Here is a 17,581-nt window from a genome sequence, read left to right on the forward strand (position 1 = left end):
AACCTCGGCACAGCGGGTTTAACTAGAGGGCTGGGAGCAAGAGTGGCGTCCAGCCTGGGCAGGGGAGCTGGGTCTGCTCCTTCTCCACGTGAGCAATGGTGGTTTGCAGGTAGCATCTGGTTGCACTTGCTGGAATGCAGAGCAGGAGAGAGTTGTGTCTACTGCCAGGGGAGATTTCTGATGGATTTGAGACATGGAAGAGTTGACGAGGCTTTGGGCTGGGTTGACTTGGGTTGGAGTGCTGGCAAGCACCCCTTGCTGCTTTCCCCCCTGTCCCCAGCCCAGGTCTTGGGGGAACATCTTCCTCAGCCTTGGCTTTCTCTTCTCTTGGACCTGGAAAAGTGAAACGATGATGGAAATCAGAGCCAAACCAGACATGGTGCTCGGTTCTCACCAATCCCCTACTTTCTGTGCAGGGGACCGATGGTGGTCAGAGCACAGTTTCAGCTTTGCGGGGTTGCGGCTGCTCTGAAAGGCCGTTTGGGCCGGTTTTCCCCTACAAAGGCAGGACACAGGCAGAAAGATGGCAGCGGGGAGGAACTGGGGGTACCTGGGTGCTGAGTCGGGGCTGCAGCTCACCCCAATGCACCCTCGGGTGCCCCCGTGCTCTGTGAGGGGGGGTTTCAGGGCCTGCTGGGCTCACGGTGGTGGCATGCTGCTCTGCGTCGGGCTGGGGGTGGCGGGGAAGGGTCTGGCACGCTGTGGCCGTCACTGACCCTCGTTTTCTCTCCCACCATAGAGCTCCTGGGCGTACCTCTCAGGTCTGTACGGAGCCCCCCCGGCTGGCACCTGCTCCAGGCTGAACAACCCCAACGCTCAGCCTGTCCTCCCAGCAGAGGGGCTCCAGCCCTCACAGCATCTCCGTGGCCTCCTCTGGCCCCACTCCAGCAGGTCCATGTCTTTCCTATGTTGGGGGCTCCAGAGCTGGACGCAGTACTCCAGGTGGGGTCTCCCCAGAGCGCAGCAGAGGGGCAGAACCACATCCCTCGCCCTGCTGGCCCACTTCTGATGCAGGCTGGGATATGGATGGCTTTCTGGGCTGTGATCACGTGTTGCCGGCTCATGTTGAGCTTCTCATCAATCAGCACCCCCAGGTCCTTCTCCCCAGGGCTGCGCTCCATCCATTCTCCGCCCAGCCTGGATTTGGGCTTGGGATTGCCCCGACTAAGCTGCAGGACCTTGCACTGGGCCTCATTGAACTTGATGAGGTTGGCATGTGCCCACCTCTCCGGCCTGTCGTTAGTAGAAGGCCAGGCCTGCAGCACCCTGGTTATCAGCCCAGCTCTGGTGGGAGGGGATGCTCCTGCATGGGGGGGTTGCCCTGCGCTGGGGGGGAAATGCCACAGAGGGAAGGTCTTGCCGAAGTGGGGGCTGCGCTCATGCTCCCTCTCCCCCGTCCCTCCCCAGCTCACCCCGACAGAAGGTCCCGAGGGCAGCGAGCAGATGGTCATCATCACAGGGCCGCCCGAGGCTCAGTTCAGGGTGCTCTGGGTGGGGGCTATGAGGGGGGGGGACAGTAAGGGACAAGTCGAGGGCGTCCCTGTGATCACCACTGTGCTGCCAGCCTGGCTTGGCCTCCCTCAGCACCAGGGGAGCTCTTTGCTGGGTACCATGGTTTTGATGCTGCTGGACATGGGGACATTATCAGCTTTGGGGATGGAGGGGCACAGCGGGCGCTGCCTGATGGTTTTCCTTCCTGTCCGTCTCCTCCCCAGGCCCAGGGGTGAATATTTGGGAAGCTGAAAGAGGCAAACTTCTTTAACGCGAAAGAAGAAGTGAAGCTTGAAGCCCACATCAAGGTGCCTTCCTTCGCAGCAGGCTGTATGATAGGCAAAGGTGGCAAGATGGTAGGTGGTGGTGCCCTGGGGACGCAGAGTTGGGAATCATCCATCACCCCTGCCCACCCCAGGGGGACAAATCCCGGGTGCACAGTGGTTTCAGCGACGTCTTGACCCTCAGCCCCCATGTCCTGGTGGTGCTTCTCGTTGGTCCCAAGGAAGGGGGAGACACACAAGTGGTGACACCAGCAGTGGAGGATTTTGGCTCTTCCACAACAGAAGCCTTTTGTGGTTCGCTCCAGGTGAACGAACTGCAAAACTTAACCAGTGCAGAAGTCATTGTGCCATGAGACCAAACCCCAGACGAGAACGAGGAGGTCATCGTTAAAATCATTGGGCATTTCTTTGCCAGTCAGGTACGGTTTGGCCGTGGCTTTACTTGATCTTCCCCGGCCACTTTCATCCACCGAGGAAAGGCGCGGGGCTTGCTGAGCCCAGCACCACCCAAGCACCCTGCCACTCTTCTTTTGGGAGGTCCCTGTGTCCCCAAGAGTCACTTGAAGGTGTTTCGGTAGCTTCCCCCCGGCTGTGCAAGTGCTGAAATTGAAGATTGGCTCGATTGATCTAAAAATGTGTGTTCTGGAGGCCGTGCAGAGCACCGCCCAGGGTGTGAATGGACTCCTCTGTGCAGGCAAAGCCACGCGCATCCCACCTGGGTGCATCTTCCATAACTGCACAGCGCAAGATGAGGGAATTGCTCCAGCAGGTGAAGCAGCAGGAGCAGAAACACGCTCCGGGAGCCCCGGCCTCGCAGCACAGCAAGGGAGGCTCCCGCCGTGCCGCCCAGCACCGCCCGATGACTGTAACCCCGCCGCCAGACATCCCCCCCCCTTCCCCCACCCCCAGCAGGTCAGGGGAGCAAACCAAAGACCCCCCCAAACACACAGCCCCCCATTCCCCGCGGCGCTGCGAGGATGCACAGCCGAGGGGTACGGGGAGGGCTCTCTCCATCCCACAGCCTCCCCCTTCCTCCTCCCTCGCCTCCCGACGCTATCCCTTTAGTTGGACTAACGTGGGCAGGTTTGGGTACCTCAGCACCTCACGCTTGTGTCTCCCTTTTAGAGATTTTGTATGCCTTGGAAACCTGAGAGTTGGAGGGTTTTTTTATTAATTTTCTAATAAAAAAAGAAACGAGTTGGACAAAACGATGGGGATAGGCAGCACTCTGGTCATTCTCTCCGGGGCGTTGTGGAGGAAGGCTGCCAGTCTTCCTCCCAGTGTACTTTTCCCCGTTGGCTCCAGACTGCTGCTGGGGCTGAGCTCTGAGCCGCCAGAGCGGTTCTCAGCAGACGGTCACTCGGCGCAGACAATGAGGCCCTGAATAGCCCTTCCTGTGCTCTTGATGGCTCCGGACGGCTCTGCTCCTCTGCTGCTTCTAAGGTGGGGCTGCCCCAGTGCCCTCACTCAGGAGCCCTTTGTCTGTGCAGGTCTCACTTGTGACAGGGGGTGGGGGTGTTGCCAAACTAACTGCTGTGTTGCGATGTGTGAGTGGGTGTTCCTGCCCGTGTCAGTGCCAGAGCTCTTCCGTAGGCTCCTTCTGCCAGCGGAGAGCCAGGGGCCGCTCCTTCAGGAGAGAGCTTGTTTAAAAAGAGGAAAAAAAAAGGGAGTGGGGGGTGGGGGGAAGGAGAAAAAAAAATGGGGGAAAAGAAAAAAGGGGAAAAAGAGGAAAAAAGTAGAAAGAGAGAAAAAGTAAAACGGGGGGACAAGAAACAGAAAAAATGGGGAAAAGGCAAAAAACAAAAAGGGAAAAAGAAAAAAGGGGAAAAAGAAAAAAGGGGAAAGAAGTGAAAAAAGAGAAAAAGAAAAATGGGGGGAAAAGGGGAAACAGAGAAAAAAGGGGGAAAAAGCAAAAAAAAAGGGAAAAAGAAGAAAAGGGGAAAAAGGGAAAAAAGGAGGGGGAAGTGAAAAACAAAAGGGAGAAAGAAGAAAACCCCCACATATTAAAAAATAATGGTAGAAAGGCAAAAAAAAAAGCAAACCAAGGAAGGAAAGTGGGAACAGCCGCCGGGCAGGAGGAGGGACAGGAGCCGGGGGAGGGGAGAGGGGGGGCCGTGGGGGGAGGTGGCGGTGCCAGCGCCGGCCCCGGGGGCTGCGACACCACGTTTTTGTCCTCTACTGCAAAGTGTTCTGTGAAAAACAACCAACCAAATCCCACCCACCGACAACATCAAAACCCAAAGAGAAATCTCTCCAGCTCACACGAGCCTGAGCTCGCTCTCCGTTGCTCTCTTTCCAGTGTCGCGGGGGGGTCACGGCCGAGCTGAGATTGGGGGGTGGTGGTGGTGGGAGTTTGCCCCATGGCTGTGATGGGGGGAAAAGGGGTGGGTGGGGAGTGGGGGATGTGCTGTGGGTTTTTTTGGGGGTGGTGGTGGTTTTTTGCCAGGCGCAGCTTTACCCAGTGGCTGTGGGAGGTGTTGGCATCAGGAAGCCTGTGCTAAAGCGGGGTGGGGGCCTCGCCGCAGTTGGTTAGCAGAGCCAATGTGGTTATTAATGGTTATTAACAGCACAGTAATTAGGCCCGTGTAATGGGTGTGATAAGCCCAGCGCTGTTTGTTCACCAAACCTAGAAATTTACATTGTCACATTGTTTTACAAAAAGGCAATTGCTGAACCTGCTGTTGCAAGATAGCCAGCACAGCATCCTGTGAGCGGGCAAGGTTAAAAACTGCAAAGGTCAGGTTATGCAAACAAAGTAGGATGTGAAAAGACTTGAAGGAGGGGAGGGGGGCTCATGAAGACGAAGAGTACATGATGTGAGGAAGACATGAATCTTTCATCCCTGCGACCACTGGAGGAAAAGGAAAGCAGAAAACGACCCCCTAGCAACAAGTCAAGTCGTGCAAATGCGGAGTACGCCTATACCGGAAAAAGAAGAGTATAAAACCAAAAGATTTTCGGGAACCAGGCGCGTGCCGTCGGCGGAGTGAGTCTCCCAGGCCGCCCAGCGCTGTTTGGCTTGTTGCCGCTTGCTAAATAAATATTCCAAATTTTAATTGACTCTGTCTCACATCAATTTGTGGGATCAACTTATAACAATGGGGAAGCTCAGATGCCCCCTAAGCACCCCCCCGGTGCTTCTCTAGCCAGGCGAGCGCTGGGCGTCCCCCCCGCAGGAGAGGAGCGCACCTCTGGGGTGGGTGGAAGGGCATCACCCAACGGGGAGAGGACCAAGATGGGGCTTGGGTGTCCTTGGGGTGGCCAGGTGGCGGGGTAGGGCTGCTGGGGGCTGCCATGATGAGGGACACCCCCACGCCTTTCTCCATGGCTCCCAGAGCTCTGCTCCCTCCCTCCCTCCCACCCATCCAGTGCCACCGGAGAGGTGGTGTCCCCCCTCCCGGGGCGGGCATGGGCTGGTGCCACCCCATCTAACACCTCAACGCACCAAAGCACCTCACTGGGGGAGGGACTCTGCGCCTGGTAGCCCCGTGCGCCCCAGCACTGTAAGGATGGGGCTGAGCCCCCACCACGGCCACCCTGTGCAAACCAAAGACCCCCACACAGACCCCCCCCACCCCCATTCCCCGTGGCGCTGCGAGGATGCACAGCCGAGGGGTACGGGGAGGGCTCTCTCCATCCCACAGCCTCCCCCTTCCTCCTCCCTCGCCTCCCAACGCTATCCCTTTCGTTGGACTAACACAGGCAGAGAGACAGAGAAAGAGAGTTTTTATTATTCTTTTTTTTTTTAAATTTTTCATTTCCTAAAAGCCACCCGGTTTTCATCCCAGGCATGGCCAGAGGAGCTCGCCCAGCGTTGAGGGGGGGAGGTTGGGCTGCGTCACGCAGCGCAGCGACTCATCAGTTTTTAGAATTAATGTAACGATAACGAAACTAACGGCGATTTTTAAGTTTTGTAAGTATTTTTTTTTTATTTATTTATTTCATTTCAGAGGGGGTGGGGGCGGGAGGGGGATGTTTGTTTTTTAGCACAAGCTGGCTTTTCTAGAGGTTAAAGGAAAGGCTGTGCTTGGATAAAAATGGTTTGGGGAAAGATCCCGGTTGCAAAGAGAGAAGGGGGGCAAAGCCAGATTTCCAACAGGTTGTCAGCCCAGGGCTGGGGGAAAAAAAACAACACACTAGCAAAATTATTATTTTTTTTAATTTCAAAAGTAACACAGACACAACCCCCAACCCCAGGCGACACACACACATCCACACACAAAAACTACCTCAGGTTTTCATACCTCAGCACATTGCGCTTCTGTTTCCCTTTTAGAGATTTTGTGTGCCTTGTAAAACTGATAGCTGGAGCATTATTTTTGTTTATTTTCTTAATAAAAAAAAAAAACGAGTTGGAAAACACACTCTCTACTGAGTGCGAGGTGGGAGAAGGAAAGCAATCCCACGGGTGCCAGAGCTCTTCCATAGTCTCCTTCTGCTGGCTGAGAGCCAGGGGCCGTTCCTTCGGAGAAAGCTTGAGAGATGTTTAAAAAGAGAAAAAGAAAAAAAAACAAAAGAAAAAAATGGGGGGAGAAAAAAAAAGAGGGGAAAGAAGAACAAAGAGAAAAAGAGATAAAAGGGGGGAAGAAAAAAGGGGGAAACGGAAAAAAAGGGAAAAGGAAAAAAGGGGGGGGAGAGAAAAAAAAAGGAAAAGGAAACAAAACCCCCAAATATAAAAAAAAAAAAGGTAGAAAGGAAAAAACAACCAACCAAACCAAGCAAGGAACGGGGTGAAAGCCACCGGGCAAGAGGAAGGACGAGAGCTGGGGATGAGGTGGCAGTGCCAGCGCCGGCCCCGGGGGCTGTGACACCACACTGCAAAGTGTTCTGTGAAAAAAAACAACCAAACCCCACCCAACGACAACAACATCAAAAAACAAAGAGAAATCTCTCCAGCTCACAAGAGCCTGAGCTTGCTCTCCGTTGCTCTCTTTCCAGTGTCTCGGGGGGGTCACGGCCGAGCTGAGATTGGGGGGTGGTGGTGGTGGGAGTTTGCCCCATGGCTGTGATGGGGGGAGAAGGGGTGGGTGGGGAGTGGGGGATGTGCTGTGGGGTTTTTTTTTGGGGTGGTGGTGTTTTTTTTGCCAGGTGTTCCTTTACCCAGTGGCTCGGGGAGTGGGATGAAACGGGAAAAAGGGCTTCACTGAGAGGTTCAAATTAACAATTTCTTTGGACTTCACTCACGGGCCCAATACGTCACTATTGCAAGTTCTGTGTGCGCGATGGCGATTACGCTATTGCAGTTTAAAAGAAATTAGCGGGATCCACTATTGCGAGCTACAAATGCCCCCGACAAGTAGCAACACAAACCACAAGGGCGCTAGATATTAATACCTTAGAAGAGTGCACCAGTCACAAACTCAATCGCATGCCCTATACCGTACGGATGTTTCTTAGTCACTTACCCTCTCTCTCTCAGGTGAGGTCGCTCCATCCCGGGGAAGTTACCCTGTACAGCGTCCTGGATGGGGGGGACAGATCTCCTAGGGGCCAGCTGTATCCTTGGAGGATTCCCCATTTGTCTCCCCAGACCCTGCGGTTTATATTTCCTGACTCGGTGAGGGTGCAGGATTATGCCCGAGTGGATTACACTGTCTGGGATATTTCCCTCTGGTGGTGCCATAGCGAAGTCTCTGTTGCCAATTTGTGATGTCCGGCGCTCAACGTCACGGGAGGAGTGGTGGGATGGGACTCAGGGCATTTTGTTTGTTAAGGGCCATTTGGTTTTGGTTGTTCTGTGCCATCTGGAGATAAGCCCGGGCTGAGCTGTTTTGCAGCTCCCCCCAAGTTCTCTCTGCACAGCCAAGGCACGGCGGGGATGGAGCTGAGTGGGATGGCAGCTCCCTGCCTCTCACCTCTGGTGCTCTGAAACCGGCTTGGCTGGCTGCTCCCACACAGTGTGTTACTGGCTTGCCCAGCAGGTAAAGAACCCAGATTTGGGACACCGCTGGGGTGTCCGTAAGGGGTCCTGGGCGGCCCTTATGGGGTCCTGGGGGGGACTCTTGCAGGCCAGAGGGAGTCTGGGGCAGCCCTTTGACCATCTGGGGGTCCCCTCTGGTGCCTCTGGGGAGGGTTTTGTGGCTGGAGAGGGCCCAGCTGGTTTCAAGAGGTGCTTCCTCCCTTTCTCCAGCCCACCCAGCTCCCCTGACACCACCCCCCCCAGGTTGGTGGGTGCCCGCAGTGCCAGCCTGTCCCACTGGGTCGGGCACTGAGGGGGGCACAGCCCCAGCCGCGGGATGGGAGGATGAACCACAGCACCAGGGATAGAGACCAACATTTTATTTCTTTAACATTTCCCATGGGGGGCACCCCAGGGTTGCACGGCTGCACCGCAGCTGGTGCCAGGAGGGACTCCAACGTCCCCCCCACAGCTCACCTGGCTCCGCGCGTGATGCTTTTGATGGGGCTCAGCGCGGTCTCTTCTGTGCTACGGACCAAGCGGCTCCAGGTAGGCGACTGCTGCACCGCACTGTGCCGCAGCGTGGGGAGGGGTGGGGGGCTGCGGCGCGGGGCTGGGAGCTGCTCCCGTCTCACCCAGCTCCCGGGGTCCTGCAGAGGGACTGGAAGAAGCCAAAGCAAGGGATGAGGCACGTGAGAGCCCGCCCGCAGGAGCAGAGCAGTGAGTGGCCCCAGCACCGAGCACCGGGCAAACAGCCCACACCCCACGGCAGCCCTGAGCCGGGGCTGTGCCGGGGGCTGCCGGCCGCTCACTCCGTCCCTTCCCTCAGCAGCTTCTCGGCTAGCGGATGAAGGATGGGAGCTCAAGTCGACACAGAAGCAGGGAGTGTGGGGGAGACCCCCAGATCCTGCCCCAGACCCTCAGCCCATGCCCTGCCCTGCCTGCGCTGGGCAGCCCTGCCTGCCTGCTGAGGAGGGGGTGCTGCCCGCGGGCTCCAGCGGAGGAGACAGGGGGCAGCGGGACTCTTCTCTCTCCTCCTCTGCAGGGCAACCGAGGAGGCAGCGAGGAGGGAGCACCGGGCCCCACAGGACCCACTGGGCTCCCTGCCAACCATATACCATCTGAGCAGTGATGCCTCTCTCTACCCCCCGCCCCCCCCAAGCCCCCACGTCCCCCTGCCCTCCTCTGCCGCCTATAGGTCCTATCAGTGGGGACAGCTCCTTCTGGTCCAGGCACCCCCCGGGCTCCTGGGCCCCCCGAGGGCCACCCCAAGAGCCCCTGCAGCCTGTGCTCGCTGGCCAACTGGGAGGACTGCAGCAGCCTGTTGAGGAGCAGCTCCTCTTCCCAGAGCTCCCTCTACCACTTCCGGGAGCCCTGGCCCAGTGCAGCAACAGAGCCAGTGGTGCTCACACACTCAGGACAACCCCGCTCTTCCATGGCTGCTAGTGGACCAGTGGGGAAACTGGGGCCGGTCCTCGGCCAGGAGCCTCCACAGGAGCTGCCAGCAGGGACCAAGAAAGAGTGGGTTCCCAGGCAGGAGACGGAACTGAGTGTGGAAGCATATGCTGTGGGGCTCTGAGCTGCTGCGTGGTGCCAGGTCTATCCAACGTCAGGCAGTACGTTCCCAGGAGACGTCACCGCTAACAACTCTTCCGAGGAAGTGGGGCCGTTTCTGTAGTCGTAGCCTGCCTGGAGAAACAGCCCCACAGAGCTAATAGTCTGCTGAGCAGCAAGGGAGCAGAGTCGCTGACTCTCAACCCAGGACTGAAGTACAGCAACCCACTCTATTGCCTTCGCCCGCTGCCTCACAAAGTTTAGAAGAAACCAACCAGGGCGCTCCAAGTGAGGGGACCCCTCCCCCATTCCCCCAAATCTGCCCAACACCCCCAAAGCTCCCCAAAGACACGGGACTCCTCCCACACACCTCCACTCCCCACACCGACAACCCTCCCCCTCCCCCAACGCTCCAAAAAGCAGCAGTCCTTAGGGCAGACTCCTTAAGCTGACTCCACAGCTACCGCTACCCATCGGCTCTGGGGGAGACAAGGGGGCCCCGGGGCTCTCCGTGGGCTTTAAGGGGGTCCCAGGGCTGCCCACGGGCTCCCAGCAATACCCGTTACCACCCCCCACCCCCGCTTTGGGGGCCCAGCGCTGACACACCCCGACCCACCTCGGGGGTACCTGGGGGGACTCGGCCGTGGGCTGGAGGCGGGCGAAGGGGGCACGGCCGGGCTGACCTGCCGGGGGGGGCTGAGAGCGGAGCCCAGAGCGGAGCCAAGCGCCCGGCCAGGCCGGCCCCGGGCACCCTGCGCTGCGGCCGGGGCTGCCGCCACCTGCGGGGAGCGAGCGGGGGGTGAGGGGGCGGCAGCGGGGGACGGGGGGGGCCTGAATCGGCCCTGTTCCCCCCGGGGACCCCCCACTCGGCTCTGCCCCCCCCAAAAAGGCCCAGGCCGCCCCCCGAGGCCCCCAGCCCGGTCCCGCCACCCTACAAACCCCCCGAACTGGCCCCAGAGACCTCCGCACCGCTCCTGCCGCTGCCGCTGCCGCTGCCGCCGCCACCCCACCCCACCCCACCCCGCTCCCGCTCCCGCCATCTCTCCCGGTACCGAACGCCGCAGCTCCCGACCACCGCCGCACAACGGAAACGTTCTCCTTCGCGTCCGCCCAACCGCGCATGCGCCGAGGGGCAGATCCGGGCCACGCCCCCCAACGTCGCCGCGGCAACGGCGGACGAGAGGGGCGGGGCCGCGCCTCGAGGACGACGAGGCCCCCTCAGCCCCGCACCACCGCTTCTTTCCGCCCCGGGCACTGCGAGGCCGAAACCAGCGCAGCCCTCCCCCAAATGCGCCGGGACCCCCCTAAACCAGCCCAATCCTCCGCAAAATGAGCCGGGACTCCCTGAAATCAGCTCAGCCCTCACCAAAATGAGCCGGACATCCGCCTGCAGAGCTCCGCCAGCCCCCCCGACGGACATCGCGGGGATGGGGGGGAAAGAAAACAACCAGAAAAGTACTGAAAATAACGTGGAGACGGTGCTTAGAGATCCTTCCGAGAGGCAAAACACGGCCTTTGTTCTCATTTTTGAACACGGGGTTTCGCAGTGCTTCGCGGGCAGTGGTTATCCAGGGGCATCAGCTATCCCGGGAAGCGAACGTTCCCATCCCGTGTGGCAAAAGTCCACTCGCATGAATAACTTAGACAAAACCAGCCCACAAAAAGACAAGAGGCACCTTTGGTCACCCTTTGCTTGAAGCTTCGTGAAAACTGTATACTCAGATTGGCCCTGTCCTGCAGTTTCGTTCCCAGAGTTTTGCCCCAAACCCACGCTTCTAGCCCCGCTCCCCAAGCCCTCCCTCGGGGCCCACCACCTTTCCCCAGCCCAGCCTGTCCTTAAAGCTTTTCTTTCCACACACAGCCCTTTCCACTCACCTCCCTCCGGGGCCTCCTCTCTCACAGGCACCTCACAGCCCTGCAAACCTCCTCTCCTTCGCCTCTCCCACTCACGAAAACCCATTCCCCCCTCACAAACACCCATTCCCCTCACTCCCCCCTCACACGCTCACTCCCACACCCCCAACCATTCGCCCCACCATTCTCCCCTCCCCCCTCGACCCACCTCTTCTCCTTTTTTCTTCTCCTACCCCTCTCTCTGCCCATGGGCAGCCCTGGGACCCCCTTAAAGCCCACGGAGAGCCCCGGGGCCCCCTTGTCTCCCCCAAAGCCCACGGGGAGCCGTAGCTGTGGAGTCAGCTTAAGGAGTCTGCCCTAAGGACTGCTGCTTTTTGGAGCGTTGGGGGAGGGGGAGGGTTGCGGTGTGGGGAGTGGAGGTGTGTGGGTCCCTTCTGCCAAAGTGCAGTGAGAACCACGTTCACTGAACCCCCATTCTACATGGACAGGGTCAGTTGGATGTATAGGACCAAGTTGTTGGAATAACCTCAGCTCTTTTATTAGCAATTCCAAGGCATTGGTATGTTGGTCAGTCCATTCCCAGGATTTTCCCTTCCTGAGCAAATCATCAAGGGGCGAGCAATGATGGAAAAGCCAGGGGTGTGTTTATGCCAACAGCTTAAAGTTCCTAGAACTTGCTGTAACTCCTTCACACTGGGTGGATTCTGCCCCTTTTCTTTTTTTTTTTAGGGTATCTTGAGGGACTGAAGCAGCTCCTTTAATCCACCAGAGCCCCAGGAATTGCACTTCCTGCGCCGGTCCTTGACACTTGGTGGGGAACGGCCCCAGTTTCAGATCTGACCTTGGGGGATGAAACCAGGCTTGGGTCCAGTGGGATTTGATTCCTAAAGCAACTACAGCAGCAGCTTTGAGAGGGATTTTTCCTCCCGACTCCTCCCCATAAAATTCTCCTCTGCACAGGGAAATATTAAATCCTCCCAAAATACAGAGCCGGCCGTGGGATCACGGGGCCCGAAGGGGGGGACAGGCGCAGCACTGTGTCCCACAGTCAGCCCGGGGGGGTCACAGCCACCTTTTAGGTGGCTCAGAGTCACGTTGTTAACCAAGACCTCAGCTTTCATTTAATTAAAAATAAATACATAAATATATAAATAAATAAAAAATCTCACCCTGTAAGCAGCAAAAACCCCCGAGCTTCAAATGCAGGAGAGGGCCGCGCCGGGGAAATCTGCTTTGATTTTAAGTAAGGACTTTTGGAGGCAGCTGCCAAGGTTTTGTGGCCCCTGGGGAGGGGGGAGATGCAGAGCCGGACTCAGCCCGCTCTGCCCCAAAACCGGCCGCGTTTTCCCTCCAGGGTGACTTTCTTCTTTTCCGTCTCCGCTGGAGTGATGCCCGGCACATGCTGAAAACCATCCCAGGCTCTGGCCCCGGTCCCGGCCAGGAGGGAGTGAAGCTCAGCCCCACTCCCTCCTTTTACAGGGAGGAAAACAAAATGGAAAAAAAAAACCAAATTGCCCTATATTAGAAGTGTATAATTCCATTTTAAGGGCAGGGCAGCAACAGGGCTGGTACCACAGCCCCCAGTCCCACAGCCACTGTGGGTCACCAGCGTAACGATTAAATTAAAGTTTCTTTTGGGAAGGGGGGGAGAGACGGGGACTCTCCTGCTCTGGGACCTTTCCCCTCCGGGGAGGCAGAGCCGGAGCAGCGAGCACGGTCCTGCCCGGAGGGCAGCGTGGAGGGGACGCGCACGGGCATCCCGGAGGAACAGCAGCAAGGAAACCCCGGTGCTGCACCTTTCCCTTCCTCCGAGCCTTTTTCTTTTCCTCTTTTTAAGGGCTCAACCAGCTTCTTCCCCCTCCGACCGTCACCGTGGGGCACTGGCACCAGCCGCTTTGCAAAACCCCATCCCGTAAAAGCCGCCTGATTTTGGCCCTGTTTGGGGATGCGCCGCTTCCATCCTTACAGAGCAAACTGATAGATGATTTGTTTTTCTCCCCCCTCCCCATTTAGCAAGAAGCACCAACGTGCCATTGTCGTTTTGGGTCGGTTTGCTGCAGAAAAAGGCTCCCGCAGGGGACGGGATAAGCCGATGGCAGGAGGGTCCCTGCACCCATCCCACCGCTGCTGGTGGAGGGCGGCAAGGGGACCTTTTCTTCGGGGTTGTCCTCTCCTCCCGGGCTCTGTGGCCCCACGCCGCAGCCCAACGACCCCCCCGAGATGGGAAGAGAGCACGAGAACCATCTCTGCTCAACAGCTTCTTCCTGCAAAGGGGCAGGAAAAAGGAGGAGGAAAAGGCACCTTCCCACTTGCCTCCGGGCTCATCCCACCCTGCGAGAGAGACGCGGCTTTGCGAGGAGAGGGGAGGAGGAAAAAACACCACAGAGAGAGAGCCAGGGAGGGAAAAGGAAGGAAAGCGGAGGGACAGCGGAGGGGCAGCCCGGGGACACAGAGCCCCAGGTCTCGCCTGGCCGCTCCCGCCACCACCCGGCGGATTGGAGGGGTTTGATCTGAAGCGCTGCCTTATATTAATTTAACAGCCGGGGGAGGAGAAGGCGCCATTTCTGCCTTTTGCAGCTTCCAGGCTGACGGCAGAGCCGAAACAAGAAAAATAATTATCATCAAACAAACAAACAAACAAACAAAAATTCCCATAAAACTCCAATGTAAAACTGGAGCGCAGGGAGCAAATGCTTTTCCTTCGCCTCGGCCCAACCGCTCGGGCGCTCCGCGCTGCCCCGCCACGGAGGGCATCCCTCTCCTGCCAGGGAGAGACAGGAGGGCGAACTGAAGGCAGGACCCCAAACCAGACCCGAGAACCTGGTCGCGATGAAGAAGAAAGTGGAGAATGCGTCACATACAACAGAAACATTCAGAGTTTATTTTGGGGGAACAAAAAAAAAAGAGAAACAGAAGAGGAGGAGTGAGATATTAAAAAAATAGCACTGAACGATGAAGCGGCAGCAGTCCCTCTACCGCTACAAAGTGGCAACACACACGAACACGCGAGGCGGAACACCACCGAACTCCCACTGACTGTGACGTGCACCTCTGCCGCAATTGAGAGACGGGGAGACAGCTTGATGCAAGCAAGGTTCCGATTTATTGCTCTTAGCGATAGTTTTTATACAGTCATACTTAGTCGTGTCTTTTACTGATTGGTCTAAACACATAATTACCTTATGCATATTGCAAAAGCTAGGCTCACGATTGGTTAGTCGCCAGGCAAACAGTTACGCTTACTCTTCTCTTTTTCTCTGCTTCTCCCTCATTCTTCTTTATCACAAGCATCCCGTTTTTGTCTAACTGTCCCAACAAGGACATGCTGTCCTTGTTTCTGATTGGTGATTAACAACTCAGGTCAGCTCTTTTGCACTTTTCCAAGGCCTGTGGTCGAGTTCCATCTTGTCCGCTTCTGTCAGGCACGTTATGCTAGATACATATCTCAAGTCACTTCCTACATCTCCCCCTTTTTCTTTTTGCACTAACAAAACTTGACCAGCTACACGTGTAAGCAGCTTTCTAATACAAGAGAGAACACAACCCAAAACTACTAATCCAATGATAACAATAATTAATACAAGCAAAGCACTTTGTAACAACCCTTTTAACCAGCCTCCTATACCAAGCCAGTTTGCTAAGCCTTCCAGGCCAAAAAACCCAACATCTTTCTGTATCTTTTGGGAATGCTCCATGAGTTGCTGTATTTCTTTGTGTATTGAACTTGAGTTATCTTCTAAACCCATGCAACACATGCCGTCAAAATCTTCACAACCATGCCCATGAGCTAACAATAAAAAATCAATGGCCATACGATTTTGCAATACGGCATGTTGAACAGAGCTTAGACTATCGGCTAAGTCTGATAAGACTCTACTGGTGAGGTTGGCTTGTTTGACAATCCAGCAAGAAAGCGTTTCTATGTTTCTGTGAGCTCGGGCAGCGGCAACACCTGGGGTAAAAAAGGAGGCAAAGACTACTTCCCATTTGTTCCAGAGTTGAACATTATCATCACAGCTGTTACCAAGAACTTGGGTAAGGTCTCTTTTCCATCTCACTGGATTAGCTTTTTTGGGGTGATGATGTGGCAAGGCTAAACTCAGGCGACCAATCGTACATGGTCCACCTGTGGGTTTAGGAGGAATTCCGTTCCATGCTCTATTGCCACAGATAAAAAACAAACCAGAAGGTAGTTTTCTAGGGGTTACTATTCCTTCTGTAGGGTGAGTTTGATTTGTAAGTGTGTAGTTACACCACCTTTTCCAGCTAGATCGATTTCCAATTGGATACACAAAGAGATCAGCGGTTGCATTACAAAGAGGATTACGACACTCGCTAGTATTCAGGTGTAGGCAATAAGAGGCGTTCAGAGAATCTACGAGTTCTATTTCTTGCACGCCAGGGCTAATAGGGAGACTGCCAGCACAGGTTTCTAATTTTTCAAACAAGGTCCTGGTACTGTTTACTGAACAACGCGAGCGTGGCAGAGACTGGTTAAAAGCCTTCAGTGCGTCCCAGTCGGTATCATTTAGCGGTACCCCTACTAAACAGGTTAAAAAGGGTGCACTAGGGGTTGACAAACTGGCACAAAATGTGGTGGTGTTAACAGACCTACTCAAGGTTACCCATACATTTTCTCTAGGATCAAAAAGTGATGCAGGTATAAAGGCTACGGTTATAGCAATAAGGCTGATTATAACAATAAGCTTCAACATTACGCTTAATGATTCAACACAATTAAGGCGACAATTACTATTCTGAGAGCAACTTTCGTCGGCCCTTTCTTAATTTCCAAGCAAACCGCTTCTTACACTTTTCTTTTGTCTGGTTCCAGTCTTTGTTAAGGACTGACCAGATGGCAGGTACTAAATTGGACCTGCTACATTCCAAGCTGCAAACCAATATTTTTCTTGCCTGTTCGGTCACAGTCTTGACCCAATCGGTATGGCGATAAAAATATCGATCAGAATCTTGTGCCTCGTGCTCCGTAACAAGCAAGAGTCTGATTATCTCAAACTCCCTTTCCAAACAACTATCGCACCAGCGTCCTGCAAGAGTTGCCCGACGCCACCACTCTTTTTCACAAGCATAGCACATACACAAAACCCAAGGGTCACAATGTTTACATAAGACACAAGTAATCTGTTTAACAAGCAGTTCTTGATACTTATTCATGTAAGTCTATTCCGCTTAAGGTGTTTATCTCCTCGTGGTCCGTTTGTTGTCCAGGGGTCTGGTCGAGGGACTGATCCAAGGGCTGGTTTGAAGGGTGGGCAGGGTTTTCGCCAGGTGGTTGTGGGAGGGATTCACGGAAAGGTCGTACGTTCTTTGCCGGGATCCATCTAGGGCCTTTTTCTGTGGAAACACAAGCATAGACTCTGCCCCATGTAACAAGAGGATAGGGTCCTACAACTTTACCTGTTTCTGGGTCGCGGACCAGTACTGGTGGCTTAATTCGCATTTCGAGTGAAGCATTCATATTAAAATGACGGACTATCGCAGGATTGTCATCCAACAAAGAACAGTTCAAAAAATTAAAAACATATAGAGCTTTCTGTAAGCGTTCCTCGGGGGTGGCGGTTCCTACTCCCCCTTTTTGTTGTTGTAGTAGACGTTTTAAAGACTGATGAGAGCGTCCAATTAGAGACTGACCTGTAGGGGAATGAGGAATACCAGTGATATGACTAATTCCCCAGGAATCAAAAAATTTTTTAATGACAGCCGAGATATAAGCAGGGCCGTTGTCTGTCTTAATTTGAAATGGGATGCCTAAAGTGGTAAAGGCACGCATTAGGTGTTTTTGAACATCGCGCGCCTTTTCTCCTGCATGGCAGGAGGCAAATAATGCACCAGAAAAGGTGTCAATTGAAGAGTGAATATATCTTAGGTGGCCAAATTCTGAAAAATGGGTAACATCGGTTTGCCAGAGTTGCAAACTTTGCAATCCTCTGGGATTGACCCCTCCCGCTACAGTCGGAAAGGAGTGTTTTTGGCAATCGGGGCATACGGCAATAATGTTGGCTGCTTGTTGAGCGGTGAGGCCAAATTGTCGTTTCAGGCCTCCGGCATTCTGGTGAAAAAAGGAATGGCTGAGTTTAGCTTGTGCTACGCGATCCGGTAATACTTGCACTGGTAATGTAAGAATATCGGCTTGTCGATTTCCTTCTGCAATAAAACCAGGTAAAGAAGTGTGAGACCGAACATGCATAATAAAATAAGGATGAGAGCGAGAATCTAAAAGAGAGATAAGTTCCTGCAATAAGTTAAACAGTTCAAAATGCGAAACATCACGCAATACAGAGGCTTCAGCTCGTTCAACAACTCCTGTAACATAAGCTGAGTCAGTGATTATGTTAAGAGGTGTAGACCATTTTCGAAAAGCTCGAACAACTGCAGCTAGTTCTACTATTTGAGGAGAGCCTGGCACAGTTTCTATATCTGAGTCCCATTGTTTACGTTGATCATCCCACCATAAGATGACTGATTTGTGTGATTTTCC

This window comes from Vanellus vanellus (assembly GCF_965231255.1).
Source record: "Vanellus vanellus genome assembly, contig: HAP1_SCAFFOLD_49, whole genome shotgun sequence".
Lineage (NCBI taxonomy): Eukaryota > Metazoa > Chordata > Aves > Charadriiformes > Charadriidae > Vanellus > Vanellus vanellus.